Source organism: Somniosus microcephalus, unplaced genomic scaffold (genome assembly GCF_052327205.1).
Source record: "Somniosus microcephalus isolate GS21.2 unplaced genomic scaffold, FLI_Smic_1.0 scaffold265, whole genome shotgun sequence".
Lineage (NCBI taxonomy): Eukaryota > Metazoa > Chordata > Chondrichthyes > Squaliformes > Somniosidae > Somniosus > Somniosus microcephalus.
The window spans coordinates 408,655-418,918 of NW_028225452.1; positions in this window are offsets into that span (position 1 = coordinate 408,655).

Here is a 10,264-nt window from a genome sequence, read left to right on the forward strand (position 1 = left end):
CTTCTGCCCAATCACCCAACCTGTCCAAATCATACTGGAGTTTCTCAACATCCTCCTCACAACACACACGCCCACCCATCTTTGTGTCGTCTGCAAACTTGGAGATATTACATCTAGTTCCCTCATCCAGATCATTAATATATATTGTGATAGCTGGGGTCCAAGGACCGATCTCTGCGGTACCCCACTCGTCACTGCCTGCCACTCGGAAAAAGAGCCGTTTATTCCAACTCTTTGCTTCCTGTCTGCCAACCAGTTCTCTATCCAAGCCAATACCTTGCTCCCAATCCCATTTGCCTTAACTTTACACGCTAATCTCTTATGCGGGACCTAATCGAAAGCCTTTTGAAAATCCAAATACACCACATCCACTGCCCCTCCGACAGTGCGGCGCTCCCTCAGTACTGCCCCTCCAACAGTGCGGCGCTCCCTCAGTACTGCCCCTCCAACAGTGCGGAGCTCCCTCAGTACTGCCCCTCCGACAGTGCAGCACTCCCTCAGTACTGCCCCTCCGACAGTGCGGAGCTCCCTCAGTACTGCCCCTCCGACAGTGCAGCGCTCCCTCAGTACTGCCCCTCCGACAGTGCGGTGCTCCCTCAGTACTGCCCCTCCGACAGTGCGGCACTCCCTCAGCATCGCACTGGAGTGTCAGCCTCGCTTTATATGCTCAAGTCCCTGGAGCGGGATTTGAAACCTCAACCTTCTGACTCTGCTATCCACTGAGCCACAGCTGACTCCAGTCTTTTACACAGTTTCATCATAACTTCCTTGCTTTTTGCACTCTACGCCTCTCCTAAAGCAGAGCAGTTATGATGAATTGTTAAACAGTTTTTTTTGCAGAGTGACCAAGGCTGTGTGTAGGAAACAATTGTGCATTTGAAAGAAGCTTGTATTGTGAAGCTTGTGCCCCTTTGCCAGGCCCGCTGCCTGCGGCCCCTCTCCCAGATTCCAGCCCCAGCTCTGTGCTGACTGAGCTGCTCTCACCTGGGCACAGCGCGTCACAATCGGCCCCAGCGCACCTGAGCTGGAGAGGAGGCCTCGCCCCCTTGCCGCGCCGCCATTGGTTGGCGGAACAGGCCCGCCGTCGTCCTATTGGTCAGAGCTGCCGTCAGTCACAGACTGGGCCGGCCTCCATCCCTGAATGGCCACTTCCTCTGATGACGTCACAATCAGGCCCCAGCCTCAGCGCCGGGGAGGAAGGTCCCACCCCCTTGCCGCGCCGCCATTGGTTGGAGGACCAGGCCGCCCAGTTCAGTCCTCCCAGCTCAGCCCTCTTCCTATTGGTCAGCGCTCCCGTCAGTCAGAATCACATTTCTCCGGCTCACTCCGCCACCCCGCGCGACTTAACCCGCTCAGTTCGGCGTCCGCGGAGGTCCCGCCCGACCGACTCTCAGGTTTGGTTTTCCTCGTATTTTACTTTATAATCTCGCTCTCCGCTCCCCCCTCGCCTCGATTTAAATCGATTCCCCAACAGTTGACTTTACCCCGGCCGCTGATTCCGCCTCTTCCCCGGGCCCGGCCTTCCGTTTGTTTCCCGGAGACCCTGCGCAGGCGCAGGCCCCGGGCCCACGTGGGGGAGTCAAAGGCTGGCTGGAGCGCATGCGCAGCTCGCCTCGCACCGTTGGGAAGCTTTTCAAATGTTTTTTGCGAAACAAATTGAAAACACTCATTAATTCCCCCAACCTCCTCCCCTCTAAAGTGCGATTATTATTATTCTTGTTTTTCCTCATTTGTGTGGGGTGTCTTTTTTTTACCTTGCGGTGGCGTGCGCCGATCCAACCGACCCCTGGGCGTTGCGTGCTGGCGTCAGCGCGTAATCGGAGGGGGGGTTGATTGACGCGAGGCGCCCGCCAATCAGGAGCGCGGAAAACGCTGGGAGGACCGGGCGGGCTGACGGTCCTCCAACCAATGGCGGCGCGGGAGGGACCTCGGTGGGCTGCAGGCCGCTTTCCTGCTTTCATTGTCTGCAGGAGCTGTTAAAGGGAAGAGGAGGAGGAGGGAGTGGAAAAAACCCCAGCTTGTGAGTGTTTATTCCTTTACATTACCTTTATTGCAAGGCTGTTCATCAACTGCATTCATTTAAAAATAAGTGAACCTTTTCTCTTTTTGACTTTGATCCAGAACAAAGAGCCCTGGTGCTGTGAACATTTTGGTGGGCAGCCACTTTTAAAGGGACAAAGACCAGCATTCTTTCTCCTCTCTCTCTCTCTCGTGAGTATTTGTGGTGGGTGAGAGAGGGGTGAGAGAGGGGGGAGGGGGGGTGGTGGACTGCGGCCCCTTTTCAACAAAAAAAATTTGCTTGGCCATTTAAAGGGGAATTGGTGTCCCCCAGGTACTTAAAGGGGCAGTGCCTCTCTCTGTATCATGTAAGAGCAGGGAGGTTCTGCTTGAACTGCACAAAACACCAGTTAGGCCACCGGCTAGAGTGCTGCGTGCAGTTCTGCTCGCCCCATTGCAGGAAAGATGTGACTGCTCGAGACGGGAGATTTACGAGGATGTTGCCAGGACTAGAGAATTTCAGCTACAAGGAAAGATTGAATACATAGAAACATAGAAGATAATCTACATCCTAGGGTACTTAAGGAAGTGGCCCGAGAAATAGTAGATGCTTTGCTGGTCATCTTCCAAAATTCGATAGACTCTGGAAAAGTACCCATGGATTGGAGGGTAGCTAATGTTACCCCACTGTTCAAAAAAGGTGGTAGAGAGAAAACGGGGAATTACAGACTGGTAAGCCTGACATCGGTAGTGGGGGAAATGCTAGAGTCCATTATAAAAGACTTAATAGCAGAGCACTTGGAAAACAGTGACCGGATCGGACAAAGTCAACATGGATTTACAAAAGGTAAATCGTGCTTGACTAATCTACTGGAATTATTTGAGGATGTAAATGGTAAAATAGATAAGGGAGAACCAGTGGATGTGGTGTATTTGGACTTTCAAAAGGCTTTCGATAAGGTCCCGCAAGAGATAGAAACATAGAAGATAGGAGCAGGAGTAGGCCATTCGGCCCCTCGAGCCTGCTGCGCCATTCAATGTGATCATGGCTGATCATCCAAGTTCAGTACCCAGTCCCTGCTTTCTCCCCATACCACTTGATCCCTTTAGCCTTAAGAAATATATCTAACTCCTTCTTGAATATATTTAATGAATTGGCCTCTACTGCCTTCTGTGGTAGAGAATTCCACAGGTTCACCACTCTCTGGGTGAAGAAATTTCTCCTCATCTCTGTCCTAAAAGGCCTACCACTTATCCTTAGACTGTGACCCCTGGTTCTGGATTCCCCGACCATTGGGAACATCCTCCCTGCATCTAGTGTGTCCAGTCCTGCCAGAATTTTATAAGTTTCAATGAGATCCCCTCTCATTCTTCTAAACTCCAGCGACCCAATCTCTCCTCATACATCATTCCTGTCATCCCAGGTATCAGTCTGGTGAATCTTGGCTGGACTCCTTCCATGGCAAGAATATCCTTCCTCAGATAAGGCGACCAAAACTGCACACAATACTCAAGATGTGGTCTCACCAAGGCCCTGTACAACTGCAGCAAGACATCCTTGTTCCTGTACTCAAACCCTCTCACTACGAAGACCAACATACCATTTGCCTTCTTAACCGCCTGCTGCACCTGCATGCTTACCTTCAGCGACTGGTGCACAAGGACACCCAGGTCTTGTTGCACTTCCCCTTCTCCCAATCTATTGCCATTCAGATAATAATCTGCCTTCCTGTTTTTGACACCAAAGTGAATAACCTCACATTTATCCACAATATATTGCATCTGCCATGCTTCTGCCCAATCACCCAACCTGTCCAAATCATCCTGTAGTTTCTCGGCATCCTCCTCACAGCACACACGCCCATCCAGCTTTGTGTCGTCTGCAAATTTGGAGATATTACATCTAGTTCCCTCGTCCAGATCATTAATATATATTGTGAATAGCTGGGGTCCAAGGACCGATCCCTGCGGTACCCCACTAGTCACTGCCTGCCACTCGGAAAAAGACCCATTTATTCCAACTCTTTGCTTTCTATCTGCCAACCAGTTCTCTATCCAAGTCAGTACCTTGACCCCAATCCCATGTGCCTTAACTTTACACGCTAATCTCTTATGTGGGACCTTATCGAAAGCCTTCTGAAAGTCCAAATACACCACATCCACTGGTTCGCCCTTATCTATTTTACCAGTTACATCCTCAAAAAATTCCGGTAGATTAGTCAAGCACGATTTACCTTTTGTAAATCCATGTTGACTTTGTCCGATCCTGTCACTGTTTTCCAAGTGCTCTGCTATTACATAAGAACATAAGCACATAAGAAATAGGAGCAGGAGTAGGCCAATCGGCCTCTCGAGCCTGCTCCGCCATTCAATAAGATCATGGCTGATCTGATCCTAACCGCCAATCCACTATCACAGAACCATCTCCTGAATCTAACAGAATTAGACACACGAAATAGGAGCAGGATCAGACTACACGGCCCCTGGGCCCGCTCCGCTACCCACAGGGCCATGACCGATCCGAACCTAGACTCATGTCCAAATTCCTGCCCACTCCCCGTAACCCTTAATTCCCTTTAATTCTAGGAAACTGTCTTTCTGTTTTAAATTTACGTAATGATGTAGCTTCTACAGCTTTTTGGGGCAGCATATTCCATGGACCCACCACCCTGAGTGAAGTAGTTCCTCCTCATCTCAGTTTTGAAAGAGCAGCCCCTTATTCTAAGACTATGCCCCCTAGTTCTAGTTTCACCCATCATCGGGAACATCCTCCCCGCATCCACCCGATCCAACCCCTTCACAATCTTATATGTTTCAATAAGATCGCCTCTCATTCTTCTGAACTCCAATGAGTAGAGTCCCAATCTACTCAACCTCTCCTCATATGTCCATCCCCTTATCCCCGGGATTAACCGAGTGAACCTTCTTTGTACTGACTCGAGAGCAAGTATGTCTTTTCTTAAGTATGGACACCAAAACTGTACGCAGTATTCCAGGTGCGGTCTCACCAATACCTTGTACAACTGAAGCAATACCTCCCTATTTTTATATTCTGTCCCCCTAGCAATGAAAGCCAACATTCCATTGGCCTTCTTAATCACTTGCTGCACCTGCATACTAACCTTTTGAGTTTCGTGCACCAGGACCCCCAGACCCCTTTGTACTTCAGTACTTTCCAGTTTCTTGCCATTAAGATAATAACTTGCTCTATGATTTTTCCTGCCAAAGTGCATAACCTCACACTTTCCAGTATTGTATTCCATCTGCCAAATCTCTGCCAACTTACTTAGCCTGTCTATGTCCCCTTGCAGGTTTTTTATGTCCTCCTCACTCACTACTTTCCCTCCCATCTTAGTATCATCTGCAAACTTTGATATGTTACACTCGGTCCCCTCCTCCAAATCGTTAATATAGATTGTAAAGAGTTGGGGACCCAGCACTGACCCCTGCGGAACACCACTAGTTACTGATTGCCAGTCTGAGAATGAACCATTTATCCCAACTCTCTGCCTTCTGTTAGATAGCCAATCCTCTATCCATGCCAGAATATTACCCCCAATCCCGTGATTTTTTATCTTAAGCAATAATCTTTTGTGTGGCACCTTGTCAAATGCCTTTTGGAAGTCTAAATACACTACGTCCACTGGTTCCCCTTTATCCACCCTATATGTTACTTCCTCAAAGAACTCCAGCAAATTTGTCAAACATGACTTCCCCTTCATAAAACCATGCTGACTTTGTCCTATTAAATTATGATTATCCAAATGTCCTGTTACTGTCTCCTTAATAATGGACTTCAAAATTTTACCTACCACAGATGTTAGGCTAAGCGTGTTACATTAGCAGTTTTCCAGTCTGCCGGGACCTTTGCCGAGTCCAGGGAGTTTTGGAAAATTATTACCAATGCAACCACAATCCCTACCGCCACTTCCCTCAAGACCCTAGGATGTAAGCCATCAGGTCCAGGTGATTTATCCGCCTTGAGTCCCATTTATTTTACTGAGCACCACTTCCTTAGTGATTTTGATCGTGTTTAGCTCCTCCCCCCCTATCGCCCCCTGTTTGTCCAGTGTTGGGATATTCTTAGTGTCCTCTACTGTAAAGACTGATACAAAATATTCATTCAGTGTTTTTGCCATCTCCATATTTCCCACCATTAATTTCCCGGTCTCATCCTCTAAGGGACCAACATTTACTTTAGCCACCCTTTTTCTTTTTATATAACTATAAAAACTCTTACTACAGGTAGACTACCCTTTATCCGAACTTCCGAAAACTGAAACCCTCTAAAAACCGAAGGTTTTTTCGTTCAGCGTAAGTCGTGCGCACGACCCCGACCCCTGCCGACCCCCACTGCCGACCCCCCACCCTTTCAGATAAGGGATAGTGTATCCTTTATCCACACTTCCGAAAACCGAAATCCTCTGAAAACTGAAAGGTTTCGTTCAGCGTAAGTCGTGCGCACGACCCCGACCCCCGCCGACCCCCACCCCCGACAAATTTCCCAGTCTTATAAAATACCTTCTGAAATCCGAAATTTTCCGTAAACCGAAACACGGCTGGTCCCGAGGTTTTCGGATAAAGGATAGCCTACCTGTATCTGTTTTTATATTTTTTGCTAATTTACTTTCATAATCTATCTTCCCTTTCTTAATCAATCTTTTTGTTATTTTTTGCTGTCTTTTAAAGTTTTCCCAATCCTCTATCCTCCCATGAGATTTGGCTACCTTATATGCCCTTGTTTTTAGTGGAATACTATCCTTAATTTCTTTACTTAGCCAAGGATGGCTGTCTTTTCTTTTACACCCTTTTCTTCTCAGTGGAATATATATTTTTTGGAAGTTGTAAAATAACTCCTTAAATGTACACCACTGATCACGTATCGTCTTACCCTTTAATCTATTTTCCCAATCCACTCGACTCAATTCCGCTCTCATACCTTCATCGTCTCCTTTATTCAAGCTTAGCACGCTTGTTTGAGATCCAACCTTCTCACCCTCTAATTGAATATGGAATTCAACCATGTTATGGTCACTCATTCCAAGGGGATCCTTTACTAGGACATTTTTAATTAATCCTGTCTCGTTACACAGGACCAGATCTAAGGTTGCTTGCCCCCGGTCGGTTCAGTTACATACTGCTCAAGAAACCCATCCCTAATACACTCAATGAACTCATCCTCAAGGCAGCCCTGCCCAATTTGATTTGTCCAGTTAATATGATAGTTAAAATCCCCCATAATTATAGATGTTCCCTTATTACAAGCCTCAACTATTTCCTGATTGATACTCCGTCCAACATAGTTGCAACTGTTCGGAGGCCTATAGACTACGCCCACTAGTGTTTTTTTCCCCTTATTATTCCTTACCTCCACCCAAACTGTTTCATTATCCTGATCTTTTGACCCAATATCATTTCTCTGTATTACAGTGATTCCTTCCTTTATTAACATAGCCACCCCACCTCCCCTTCCTTCCTGCCTGTCCTTCCTGATCGTTAAATAACCTGGTATGTTTAATTCCCAGGCATTGTCACCCTGCAGCCATGTTTCTGTAATGGCCACAAGATCATACCCATATGTAGTTATTTGTGCCATTAACTCGTCTATTTTGTTACAAATGCTACGTGCATTCAGATAGAGAACTTTCAAATATGTTTTGTGACACTTAGTTCCTGCTTTTGCCCTTTTTATTACTTTACCTTTTACTCCATACCTTCTGCCCCTTCCTGACATGCTCTGGTTTTTAATTTCCCCACTGCTACCTAAGTTTATGACCTTCTCTGTTGTCATTTTTATTGTTTGCTCCCGAGGAACCTCCCCCCCCCCCCCCCACTAGTTAGTTTAAAGCCCTCTCCACAGCCCTAGTTATATGATCCGCCAGGACTCTAGTCCCAGCACTGGCCAAGTGAAGCCCGTCCCAACGGAACAGCTCCCTCCTGCCCCAGTACTGGTGCCAGTGTCCCAGGAAGCAAAACCCATTTCTCCCACACCAGTCTTTGAGCCATGCATTTAACTCTCTAATTTTTTATAATGGACTCTAGCATTTTCCCCACTACCGATGTCAGGCTTACCGGTCTGTAATTCCCCGTTTTCTCTCTACCACCTTTTTTGAATAGTGGGGTAACATTAGCTACCCTCCAATCCATGGGTATTGTTCCAGATTCCATCGAAAACCCAGCAGCTTCTCCTCCATCTCCACTCCAGCTCAAACTGCTGCAACAAAAAGACCTACACAGGCGGCCAGGGACCGACTTCCGTCACCTGCAATAAAACTCTTCCCGACAGCCGCTGACTAATGGCGGCCGCAGCACCCACAGTTCCCCGCGCCCCAGAAACTGCTCTATCCAACGCGCTGACTTCCCCGCTGAGAGTGCGCATGCTCCCCGGGGCCGCGGGCCATTCTGGGAGCCTGGCTCCTGTCCTTTGGCCCGAGTCAGATTCGGTGGAACTGGCTGAAGAAACCGGGAAGCGGCGGCTCGGATGGGGGAGGCGCTGCACCCTGGGTTTCCTGGTGCCGGGGCCCTGGCCGCACGTCTGCCGGGCCCGGCCGCTCTGATTCTGATTGAGGTTTTTGATGAGGTAACAGAGAGGGTTGATGAGGGCAATGCGGTTAACGTGGTGTACATGGATTTCCAAAAGGCGTTCGACAGCGGGTAAAGTTAAGGCACATGGGATTGGGGGCAAGGTATTGACTTGGATAGAGAACTGGTTGGCAGACAGAAAGCCAAGAGTTGAAATAAATGGGTCTTTTTCCGAGTGGCAGACAGTGACTAGTGGGGTACCGCAGGGATCGGTCCCAGGACCCCAGCTATTCACAATATCTTGAGTATTGTGTGCAGTTTTGGTCGCCTTATCTCAGGAAGGATGTTCTTGCCATGGAAGGAGTGCAGCGAAGATTCACCAGACTGATACCTGGGATGGCAGGATTGACGTACGAGGAGAGATTGGGTCGATTGGGCTTGTACTTGCTGGAGTTTAGAAGAATGAGAGGGGATCTCATTGAAACTTATAAAATTCTAACAGGACTACACAGACTAGATGCAGGAAGGATGTTCCCGATGGTCGGGGAGTCCAGAACCAGGGGTCACAGTCTAAGAATAAGGGGTAAGCCATTTAGGACAGAGATGAGGAGGAATTTCTTCACCCAGAGAGTGGTGAACCTGTGGAATTCTCTGCCACAGAAGGCAGTAGAGGCCAATTCATTAAATATATTCAAGAAGGAGTTAGATATATTTCTTAAGGCTAAAGGGATCAAGGGATATGGGGAGAAGGCAGGGACAGGGTACTGAGTTTGGATGATCAGCCATGATCACATTGAATGGCGGAGCAGGCTCGAGGGGCCGAATGGCCCACTCCTGCTCCTATCTTCTATGTTTCTATGTGTCCCCAGGTATATAAAGGGGCAGTGCCTCTCTCTTTCTGTATCATGTAAGAGCAGGGAGGTTCTGCTTGATCTGTACAAAAACGCCAGTTAGGCCACCGCGTGCAGTTCTGGTCGTCCCCATTGCAGGAAAGATGTGACTGCTCGAGACGGGAGATTTACGAGGATGTTGCCAGGACTAGAGAATTTCAGCTGCAAGGAAAGATTCAATACATAGAAGATAGGAGCAGGAGTAGGCCATTCGGCCCCTCGAGCCTGCTCCGCCATTCAATGAGATCATGGCTGATCATCCAAACTCAGTACCCTGTCCCTGCCTTCTCCCCATATCCCTTGATCCCTTTAGCCTTAAGAAATATATCTAACTCCTTCTATGAATTTAATGAATAGGCCTCCACTGTCTAGTCCTGTTAGAATTTTATAAGTTTCAATGAGATTCCCTCTCATTCTTCTAAACTCCAGCAAATATAAGCCTAATCGACCCAATCTCTCCTCATACGTCATTCCTGCCATCCCAGGTATCAGCCTGGTGAATCTTCGCCGCACTCCTTCCATGGCAAGAACCTCCTTCCTCAGATAAGATGACCAAAACTGCACACAATACTCAAGATGTGGTCTCACCAAGGCACTGTACAACTGCAGCAAGACATCCTTGTTCCTGTACTTAAACCCTCTTGCCATGAAGGCCAACATACCATTTGCCTTCTGAACCACCTGCTGCACCTGCATGCTTACCTTCAGCGACTGGTGCACAAGGACACCCAGGTCTCGTTGCACTTCCCCTTCTCCCAATCTATTGCTGTTCAGATAATAATCTGCCTTCCTGTTTTTGCCATCAAAGTGGATAACCTCGCATTTATCCACATTATACTGCACCTGCCCAATCA